General features: G+C 49.7%; 1 long non-coding RNA gene across 1 annotated transcript; it reads right to left on the bottom strand.

Moving 5' to 3' along the window:
* Positions 1 to 474: 474 nt before the first annotated feature.
* Positions 475 to 4,613, bottom strand: LOC107966914 (uncharacterized). Its single transcript, XR_001706972.4, has 3 exons — positions 3,632 to 4,613; positions 3,266 to 3,403; positions 475 to 1,877 (listed from the first exon to the last, which is right to left on the bottom strand). It is a non-coding gene; the product is annotated as an uncharacterized LOC107966914 (long non-coding RNA).
* Positions 4,614 to 10,461: the final 5,848 nt, after the last annotated feature.

The raw sequence follows: 10,461 nt of genomic DNA, 5'->3' as shown, positions 1-10,461 counted from the left end.
TATCCTTGCATTGCTCACAAACCTTTCTTGGTCAGGATGCACTATCCTTGAGAGAACTGCTTGTTTGATTTGTTACCTTTTTTTTCTTCTTTAAAGAATGGAAGACAAGGTGCCTCAAACCTGTAATCCCAGCACTTTGGGAGAGGCCAAGACAGGTGGATCACCTGAGGTCAGGAGTTCGAGACCAGCCTGGCCAACAAGGTGAAATCCTGTCTCTACTAAAAATACAAAAAATTAGCCAAGCATGGTGGTGGACGCCTACTCATGTGTCCCAGCTACTCAGGAGGCTGAGGCAGGAGAATCGCTTGAACCTGGGAGGCAGAGGTTGCAGTGAGCCAATGCACTCCAGCCTGGGCGACAAGAGAGAGACTCTGTCTCAAAAACAAAAAAAAAAAAAAACAAGATAAAGACTGTTTCATCCTTTGCTGTGTTCTGGAACAGTTTAAAATGACAGAAGTTATCAGTTCCTTAAAAGATGGTGACTATTATTTAATAGGTAACTGTGGAAGGACTTGTGAGCAGTGTTTTAGCTACAGGAGGAAATAGACAAGCACGCACGAGGTGATTCGTACACTACACAGGATTGTCCATGCACAGGTCCTTGCTGTGTACTAAATGCCTGCTACCCGCAGTGCAAGTGGCCATAATCCCGACTGGGTTCTCATAGGCTCATGGTTGCTTGGTAACACTGACATTCCCTCTCGGCTCATCACAACCTCCACCACACTGATGTGTGAAAAGAGGTAACAGGAGAACCCCAGAGCCCCAATGATGAGGCAACGCCTCCGTGACACGCCTGCCCCCTTGGCTCCAGAGCCCCAAAGCATGGTGGCTCCCTATCACAGAAATCTGAGCTCACACTGAGGCCAAGACTGGGACAAAGGACACGTGGAAAGAAGTAACAGTCTTAATATGTTCGTGCCAGATTATGAGTTTCTCTGGAGTCTGTCCTAAAGGAAATGGAAAATCACTGAAGGTGCAGCAACGGGAGGCAAGTTAACAGCAGGTTGGCAAGAGGGACAGCAATAAGGAATTTAATTGAAAAACACTAAAACGTTTTCCAGGAATATGTGCCAAATGTGACACTTTAGCAAGATGGGAGACTTCTGCAGACCGCCAGAAAGGGTTTCTGCTTAGACTTTAAATCCTTCCTCTAGATGTTGGATTTTACTATAAACCCATTTTTAACATCTTTTCCATTTCTAGAATTCCCTAACCCTGTCATGCTGTGGTTGTTTTTTGTTCATCTTTCCACATGTTTCTGAAGAGGAATAAGTCATAGAATATTTACTGATTATATATAAGCCACAGAATATGTACACAATGTGAGCATAATAAAATTAACCATTCAAATGTGCAATAAATGATTCAGTTCCAATCATCCCAGCTACATAGTCATGTAGAAAATAATATCTTAATATTTCTTCCATTCTATGTGCCAAATTAAATGAAATTGGCCAAAATATTGTACTTGTTATGGTTGTCATGCTATGTTGTCATACATGTTATGGTTGTCATACATGTTATGGTTTGTTTCATTAAAACCAAAAAGGTTTTAATGAAACAAAACAGCTAAAAGTAGAATGATGGTATGTATTCTCTAACCCAGTCCTTGAAAACATCTGCATCAAGGTGCCAAACTGGTTTTCCAGTCTTGTGGGTCACAGTCCTCATCACAATTTAATCATAGCCACATTCATGATGGGTGGCATTTACGGAGTGTGAGGAGCTTTGTCGGGTGCCTGTCAGATGGGGCTTTCCTCAACAGCCCTGCAGAGTGGGTCTTAGTGGGCCCTCTTTGCACTGATAGAACCTGAAGAGCAGAGAGTTCTGTCTTTCACTTCAAGAAGCCGACTCACGGATCCTGGCCAGGAGCCCTGTTAAAACAATACCCAAACTTTTTGAGATAATTTGTTAATGGAGGAAGTACCTACAGTTCCAACCCAGTCTTCAGTACTTGGGCAGGCTTGCCTCTCAAGAATTCATTTCGTTATTTATTCATTCAACAAATATGTGCTAGGCACCTGCTGCATGCCAGATACTGCTCTAAGCACTTGCGGCACATCAATAAACAAAGCATGCTTGGCCTTGTGGAGCTCGCATTCTAGAAGGAAAAGCAGTCAGCACTAGATAATAAATAAGCAAATCCAATAGGATGCTGGGGGATAAGTGCTGCAGCGTAAGTAACAGCACAACACCAGGGGGTGGGGAGACAGAGTGCAACATGAAGGAGGGTCGAGATAGACCTTGGGGAGAAAAGGACATCTGGGCAAAAGCTGAGAAGAGAAAAGTGTCTGCGGAGGAGTGTTCCAGACAGAAGTACCCAGCAGTGTGAATGTTCTCAGCAGGTGTGTGCCCAGTGCCCCAGAGGAATAGCAAGGAGAGCACTGGGGACAGACTGGAAAAGGCACAAACACAAAAGGTCAGAGACATACAGGGCCAGAAGGCAGAGGGCCTTGGCCATCAGTGAGCTGAGGGGCATTGTGGGATTTTAAGCAATGGAGGGTGAGGAGCTCCCTGCTGGTTTGATGGCCACTGTGCTCGCTCTCTTGACAATAGCCTATAACAGGCCAAGGACTGAAGCGGTGAGAGCCATTGAGAAATTTTTGCAATAACCCTTAGGAATGAGGTGGCAGAGTCTTGGACCAGGTGACAGCAGAGGAAGAGGTAGGTGGTTGGATTCTGGACCTTTTTTGAAGGTAGAGACAGCTGAATTTCCTGATAATGCTGAATATTTGATCAGATATCATAACCATACTTCTTTTAACAGAACATATTCTGGAAAATCAATTTGCTGTGGAAATTACTTTCTTGAGTTGGTCTGTTGAGGATGTTTCCATGAGAACCCAGGCCTGCTAGAGCAGGGACTGTAAGTTCAGATTTTCAGAGTTTAGCAAGTTCTTGTCAAATGTCAACTTGACCCTATCATCCATTACCCATCCAAGACTCATGAAGGAGTTCCCTTACACAGTGTTGAAAATCAGCTGGGATTTCAGACAGGGCTGACATTAGCAGATGCTCAAATTGTCACCCAAGGAGTTTGAAAATCTGGAAGCATTATTCTGCTAGGTCCAGGAATCAAAGTTGGTGCACGGACTAGGACCCTCAGACCAGCAGGGATGCTGAAGCAAGAATGTAACGTTGAAGACAGGGCCACAGGAACTGCAGCTAGTCCTAGGACTGAGGGGGATCACTTCTGCCAAGGCCTGCCCCCCCACTTCCCAGACAGGGTGCTGTGCCCTGGAATAAGAGAGCTCATAACCACCTTCTCCCAGCCGCCGGGTCTTCCCATTAGGTCTCAGCCCTCGCTTGCTCTCTTCTTACTTCCAAACACACAAAAATACTGTGAGGGTTTGCAGCTGATGAAGTCCCAAAGGAGCAATCCAGGGCTTTGCACGTTTTCCTGTAAAGGGCCAGACAGTAAATATTCTAGGCTCTGCGGCCACACGGTGTCTGCGGCGGCTTCTCAACTCAAAGCAGCAGAGACAACACTGAACAAATGAGCACTCATGTGTCCAACAAAACTTCATTTACAAACCCTGAAATTTGAATTTTATGTGAGTTTTACCTTCCACAAAATATTATTTTCTTTTTTTTGTCAGTCATTCAAAAATGTTAAAACCATTCTTACCTTGCTGGCCAAACAAAACCAGGCAATGGCCAATGTGAGCCCTGAACTAAACCGCGTGTTTTGAAAGGGCTCTGGTGCAGCCAGGCCGACTTGGAGCCCCTAGGTCATGCAAAACGCAGTGGTCTTTCTGCTGTGGCCTTGGCTTAGTAGTGACTCCAGTAAGTCCAGTGTGTGAAGCCTGGTCGCCGCTAACTCACAAAGGTGCAGCACAGGTCACCAGGCAACTCTGTTTCATGACACTTTACTGCCATCTGCTGGACAATTGTTGCAATACAATTACATACAGATTGCGCCGACCGTGAATTTGAAGAGTCCCGTTGTAGTTTTGTGATGCATCATTTGTTCAATTTAAGCAGTGGCCCTGGGTTGTGGAAATATAGAAGGAAGAAGCAACTAATTCACAGGAGTCCCAGAAGTCATCATGCAAATGACACAAAGATCCCATCACTTTCTAGTTTGGGGAGGGGGCGCAAGGGGAAGGAAGGAGGGAAGAAAGACATCTTCCAACTGTTATTATCTAGTCTCTGCAGGCTTAGATTGGTGCTCTGCCTACATTGGAGGTGTTCTGCAAACTGGAGTCTTCCTCGCCAGAGTCCCATAAACGTGCCTCAGTCAGATGCTGGAGAGACAGAGAAGGGAAGAGTCCATCAGAGCCTCCTGATTCGAGCATCACACAGCAACCCTTCTGAGCTCGGTGGTCCACACAGCGCAGGGTTCTATGAACTCCTGAGGAGAGCCAGGAGTGCTGCTAAGCTTTCCCAGGTATGCGTGACCATGTGTGCCTTCATCTGTGTGTGACTTGGGCCAGCACCTGCCCTCCTCCTTCCTTGGTTTCTCTGCCCCCTCAATGGGGATAACACTCCTAGACGTTGCTGCCTCATAGAGACAGTGTGACCGTGGAACGAACACCCTTTGCACAGCATAATCAGGATCAGCAGTCCTGAAGCTGCAAGGCTGGAGAGAGAACAGGAGGTGAAAGAAAAGGGTGAGTTAGACCACAATTGGGTGCAGTCAAGAAGCCACAGCACGCAAGAGATTGCCTGTGATGGGGCTCCAGGATTCCAGGCCTGGCAACAGACCCCCAGGTTTCAAAATGAAAAAGGAAAAGAGCTAGAGACCAAGACCAAGGGATATGTTCAAAGACTATGAGGTCCACTGTCTCTGATTTAAAACCAAAACGTTTGCCATTTGCTCTAGGGAATCAGGGAAGAAAGATACAGGGTGATCTGTTTGGCCCCGCCCCCAGGCTTCTGGACATTTCCAGGACTCCAGGCAAAGGCAGAAGCCAAGTCAAGAGTCCCACAGCAAAACAGGTGTGCCCAGGACCGGGGAAGGCTTAGGAAGCCCATAGTACATATCAGCTGGAACTTGGGGGGCCCGGGACTCAAAGTACCCTGTGTCTGGCCTGGGGGGACCTGGGGCGGGCGACACGATGTGCAAACCTCAGGCCCAACTCTAGTAACACAAAGCTGTCCCAGGGAAAAGCGAGCAGATTCCAGTGTTGTGACAGCTCAGGCTCAGGACGAAGACGCCTGCGTGGGTACAGTGGGTCCTCTGGGGGTGCAGTAGAGGTCTTTGTGGGGGAGGGCAGTGCATGGGGGTCTGGTGGCCCCTTCAGCTCCTTCTAGAACCCTTGGGAAAGAGACACTGCATGGGAAAGGCTGAGTGTCATGATTCACCCAACCCCTTGTCCAACATGAAGTGACCAAGCCCTTGATCAGCTTTAAAAACTAGTTTACGGCTGGGCACAGTGGCTCACGCCTGTAGTCTCCGCACTTTGGGAGGCCAATGCGGAAGGATCGCTTGAGCCCAGGAGTTCAAGAACAGCCTGGGTAACACAGGGAGACTCTGTCTCCACAAAAAATTTAAAAAATTAGCCAGGCATACTGACACGTGCTTGTGGTCCCAGCTACTCAGGAGGCTGAGGCAGAAGGATCTCTGGAGCCCAGGAGTTCGAGGCTGCAATGAGCTAGCTATGATGGCACCACTGCACTCCAGCCTGGGAGACAGAGTCTTGCTCTGTCTCAAAAGACTAAAAATACAAACTAGTTTCCGTCTCCTCAGCCACACACCATGATTAAACTTCAGCACTAACACTTTCATGCAGGACAGTGGTTGACATGCTTTAAGACTGCCTCCTTAGCGCACAGAGGACAATGGCACAACACCATGGCCAACCAAGCCCAGGCCAAGGTGGGATTCCACTCTCACCCGGATCTGGAAGGCAGAGTACCCCTGGTCACTGGCCAGCGCTGTTTAGAACTATCCAGGGGGCTCAAGGACTCATGGGCTCTCTTCCTCCCTTCCCTTCTCCCAGCTCCCATCTCCCTCCACACTTTTCCTGCTCACAGCCCCGGGGAGTCAGGTCCACAGGGCTCTGCCCTGTGGTAAGCCTTGCTGTCCTAGGAAGCAGGCTCTGTCCCTCTGGGCTGCTCACCAAGCCACATGCACAAAACCCTGCCAGTCCCCCCAGCAGCCTGCCACGCTGCTGAGCCCAGATGGTATCTTTTAGTGGAAATTTCCTGAAGACACAGGAAGAAGCCAAGGGAAATGTAACAGAGAACTTAGCAGCAGGCTTTGCCTCTATCCTAGAGTCCCTGAACTGACCCCCTGCCTGGCCCAGGAGGCCTGTGCATGACAGAGGTGTGACCTGCCCACTAGCACTAGTCAGGGTCAAGCCGTGCCTTGGCCCCCACCCTTCACTCTTGGGGGAAAGCTCTCAATTTGTTCAGTACCTACACATAAGGGGCTGTCTTTACGGGTTTGCCCAGACATCCCAGGCCCTCCCGAGTCCATGCCCTTCCCTAAGAGTCTCCACTTCCCAGGATGGTGACAATAAAGGCCCATTCCCCTCAGGAGAAGCCCCCTCTGCTCAAGATGTGGCCTTGGAGATGTGCTCCGACCATGCCCAGAGCCACACAGACCCAAGTGCAGCCAGGACCACCCACACTGGCCTGCCCCTGCCCTCTGATGGCTCCTTCTGGCCCAAGGACCATCCCCTCCTCATTGAAACCCTGACTCAGGGATGCTCTGGGGAAAGGGGAGGTCACTGTGGAACCAGAAAATAAAGATACAACCCTAGCTTCTCATCTAGAGAGTGCCATCCAGCTGTGAGACCAAAGATTGGAAAGGCAATGAAGTAGAGCGACCCCAGAGCTGGTGTAGTCCTCACCCGCAGTGCTTGCAGACACATGGCACTGCAAGCTACAGGCACGGCTTCTCCATATCTAGAATTGTGTATGTGTGTCCATGTGTGTCTGTGTCTCTCTGTGTACATCCATGTATGTGTGTCTGGGTCTGTGTGTGTGTCTGTGTGTCTCTGTGTACATCCATGCGTGTCTGTGTCTGCGTGTCTGTGTGTGTGTGTCTCTGCATATCTGTGTGTGTCTATATGTGTCTGTGCCCTCCAGGCCGGGTAGGGGCAGGAAGAGTTGGGAGAGGAAGCCTGATACAGGCCCAGGCCCCAGGCCCTGCTCACTCCCCTCGGCTCCTTGGGCTGAGTGCAGTGGGCTTGAGGGTGGATGTGCAGTGGCCTCCTTCCCGAAGTCTGAGGCTTTGGTCTAGGGCTGAGGTTGAAGGACAGCCTGGATGGCACAATACCAAGGCTCTTGGAGAGGCTGTGTCACCCGCCTCAGGGGTGCAGGTGGTTTGGGCACATTTGGCACCCACAGCAGCCCCATCTTCCCTGAAAGGCTGAGGAGGGAGGGCAGCCAGAAGTTCCATGGGGACCCCGGTGGACTTGAAAGCTGGACAACCCAGGCGAATCTGATCGCTGGAGTCGGAGGTGCGGAGGCTGCAGTGAGCCGTGATGGCTCCACTGCACTCCAGCCTGGTCGACACAGCAGAACCTTGTCTCTAAAAGAATTAATTAACATGACTGAGAAGTGACTAACTTGGCAGAATTCACCAAGAAGGGGTCGATTGCTCTCTATCAAGCATGAAATAGGGGCTAAACTAGAATTACAGAACATAATGGGAGTTAGGTTTTTTCGTGGGCGTCCTACTGGGAACTCTGCACCCACGGCCAGGCCTCCTGCCGCGTGCGAGTCTTCTGACAACCCCCTGCGCAAGCGGGGCCCCTCCGGCCGCCCCGGGACGTGCGTGTTCCTCCCGCTCGCGGCCCACCCCACTCGCGGGGCGTCCTCCCGCCAGCGGGACCTGCCGTAGGAGGGGAAGGGAAGGGAAGGGAAGAAGGCCGAGTCGCCTCCCCTTAGGTGTAATCCGTGCTGCTGACTTCAGAAGGATGTCTTCGGGTTGGAAGATTTAACTTGGAGCGAAAGTCAGGAAACAGCCCACGAAACAAAGGCCAAAGCTCTCCAGGCCCTTCCAAAGGTTTTTCGTATGATGAAGCCCGGCAGTGGGGAGGGCCCCGGAGCGCACCTGCCGCGCCCCTGCTGGGAGCTTCCCACTCCGCGGAGGCCCGGGGCAGTCCCGGCCAGCGTTTCCATCCGCGAAAAACACCCACTAGGCCACGTCTAAGTCGCGCTTGGAAATCGCTAAGTGCGGGACCCTGGCTCGGGCCAGTGGACACCCGGACTCCCCGCGCGCACAGCAGCCCGGCCGAGCCTGGGCGCCAAGCCTGGGCCGGGCTCCACATGGCTCCCCTTGGCCCCAGGGAACTGTCGCCCCTGGGTTCCGCCGCGGCTGTCCTCTCGGCCCTCTGCTGGCGCATCAGCACAGTGGTTTTCCGAGGCAGGGGTTGGGTCCAGCCTGTGCTGCTTCTGAGCCGCAGGAAGTCGCTGAGACCAGCGTAAGAAGGAAACCCCAAAACCTCTAACTGGACAGGAGAACCCCTGAGGAACCTTCCGAGAGGAGGGGCCGCAGCTGAAGCCGGCAAGCAGAGACGGAGAGAAATTTGACGTCGTCATAATCAGCACCAATACATATATACATAAATACTTGGAAAACCACCCATTGTTAAATTTCAAATTAGAAACGTCCTAAATGTCCAACAGCAGGGGAATGGCTAAGTAAAGTATAATACCTAGCTAGAACAGATGGTACCAGCCAGTCTAAAAGGAGGGTTCAGAGTTTGCTGTAATTTTGGAAATTGTAATTAATACCCATTTAACTGAGGAGATAATTTTTATTAACTAACATGATCTCATTTATAGCTTTAAAATGCGCCTAAAAATAGCAATTGTCATGGTGATTTTATTTGTTTGATAGAATGGGTGACAATTCATATATGAATGAACAAGTTACCCCAAGAAGACAAACAGGTTAGAGTAACCTTGTGCAAAAAAAAAAAAAAAAAAAAAAAAAAAAAAAAAAAACTCCATCTGCTTCCGAAGGAGGCGTGAGGTTGCCTGTGTGGTGCCTGCCTTCTTGAACGTGGTGCAGAAGAGCTGGGGCTCTGCCCGGCAGTGCCCACTTCCTCTGTAACAGGCAGGATGATGTCTGCTGAGGAAAGAGCTGTGGCCTGAGGAGGGGACAGCGGATTCGTGAAAGTAGAGCCCAGGGAGTGAAGGAGGGATGGGATGGGGGATGGTTAGGGGACAGGGAGTCCAGAATCAGAAGCGTGAACCCCGGGGCCCGGGCCACTTGGGCTGGTGATGCAGCCTCCCAGCTTGGCAGCAGGAGGTGAGCCCTTGACTATGGCCCCCATGAGGTCCCCTTCTCTCAGGAGGGTAGTAATGGTCCCTGCTGCTGTGATTTGAATACTCCTCCCTTCAAAACTCATGTTGAAACCTAATCCTCAATATGGCAGTATTGAGAGGTGGGGCCTTTAAGAGGTGACTGGGTGATGAAGGTTCTGCCCTCTTGAATAGGTTAGTCCATTCCTGGATTAATGGATTGATGAAGGGGTTGATGGATTGATGTGTTATGCAGTAGGACTGTTGGCTTATAAAAAGGGAAAAGAGACTTGAGATGGCACGCTCAGCCCCCTGCCATATGATGCCCTGAACCACCTCTGGGCTCTGCAGAGTCCCCGCCAGCAAAAAAAATGCTCACCAGATGCACCCACTCAACCTTGGACTTCCCAGCCCCCAGAACTGTGAGAAATACATTTCTTTTCTTTATAAATTACCCAGTTTCAGGTATTCTGTTATAAGCAACAGAAAACAGACTAAGACCCCTGCTTCCTAGAGCTGTAGAGAGGGGCCCACACCAGCATCCACAGAGCACTAGGAAGAGGGCCTCCATGGCATAGGCACCCAGGAAATAAGTGTCCGCTGAACCTGTGGATTCACAGGTGCCTCTGATGGACTTCGGGATGGGCTGGTGGTGCCGTTAAAGACCAGTGGCTGCCTCTGCTGTGTTCGTGTTGTCCACATCACTGCTGGGATGACAAACCTGCAGAGGCTCCATCTGCACACAGTTTTGATGAAGCTGGAAATTCTCCCTCTCTCCTTGCACCTCTTTCTCAGACTTTCTTCAGGGATTTTTATGGTTTTCTAAATTATTTTTGCATAAACACTATTTTAACAGCAAAGAATAAAAATTTTTAAGTGTAAACATTCACACTTCATCTCACTGCTCTCAAATTATCTTTTACATTTTCATATTTATCTCCTATCCCTTCTCATATTCAGACATAATTTGACATAGTGCTAATTATAGCATTAATTCATATTCTGTCTTTGCTGTTCAAAGGAGTTTGGGGTAGATTGGTGGAAAAGTCAGATTAAATGAACGTGAAGCAAGGTAGCATCAAGCTGCCCCTCTGCAATCATAAGCATCAGATCTTTGGGAGGATCAACAAGTGTTACATTCAGAATAGCCAGCTTCAAGAGCAAAGGCAAACCCAAATAAGCCATTTCTGAAAATATTATCCCAAGTGTATTATGTGTGTGTGTCAAAATTATGCAATGGTTTCATGCAAATTG

Source organism: Pan troglodytes, chromosome 8, assembly GCF_028858775.2.
Source record: "Pan troglodytes isolate AG18354 chromosome 8, NHGRI_mPanTro3-v2.0_pri, whole genome shotgun sequence".
Classification (NCBI taxonomy): domain Eukaryota; kingdom Metazoa; phylum Chordata; class Mammalia; order Primates; family Hominidae; genus Pan; species Pan troglodytes.
The sequence above is the reverse complement of the archived record's forward strand: the minus strand, read 5'-3'. Positions and strand labels throughout refer to the sequence as shown.